The sequence below is a fragment of the Eimeria mitis genome, genomic scaffold (genome assembly GCF_000499745.2).
Source record: "Eimeria mitis Houghton genomic scaffold, Emh_scaff2535, whole genome shotgun sequence".
Taxonomy (NCBI): Eukaryota; Apicomplexa; class Conoidasida; order Eucoccidiorida; family Eimeriidae; genus Eimeria; species Eimeria mitis.
This window is the reverse complement of record NW_013570875.1, coordinates 1-399: the sequence shown is the minus strand read 5'-3', so window position 1 is coordinate 399 and position 399 is coordinate 1.

Sequence of the window (399 nt, the reverse complement as noted above, 5' to 3'; positions counted from 1 at the left end):
GTGACGACTAAACGCCCACTGCGCTGCCCCCTCCCCCCCAGGCCCCCGTATCTGGCTTCTTGTCTTTCGTGTCCATCTCCTGATGAAGGATAATACAAAAAAGACTCACTAAACAAATCGGTTGCAGCAGGCTCGCCATACCGCTCGAGGAGTACAAGGGGGACAGACATCGATGCTGCTTCTGGTTGCTTGCCTCGTTTGCCTTCTTTGCCTCTTTTGTCCTTTGTTTTGATTGCTTTGTTTTTTACGTGTTTTTGTTTACTTCTTTCTCTGTGTCATGACATTCGTCTTTCGTGTTTTGTGGGCATATGCAGAAGAAGGTGCTTTCGCAGGCCGGAGGGGAGCACAGAAGACACAGAAAAATTACAAGGGCGGCCAAAAACAAATTAAGCAGACAGA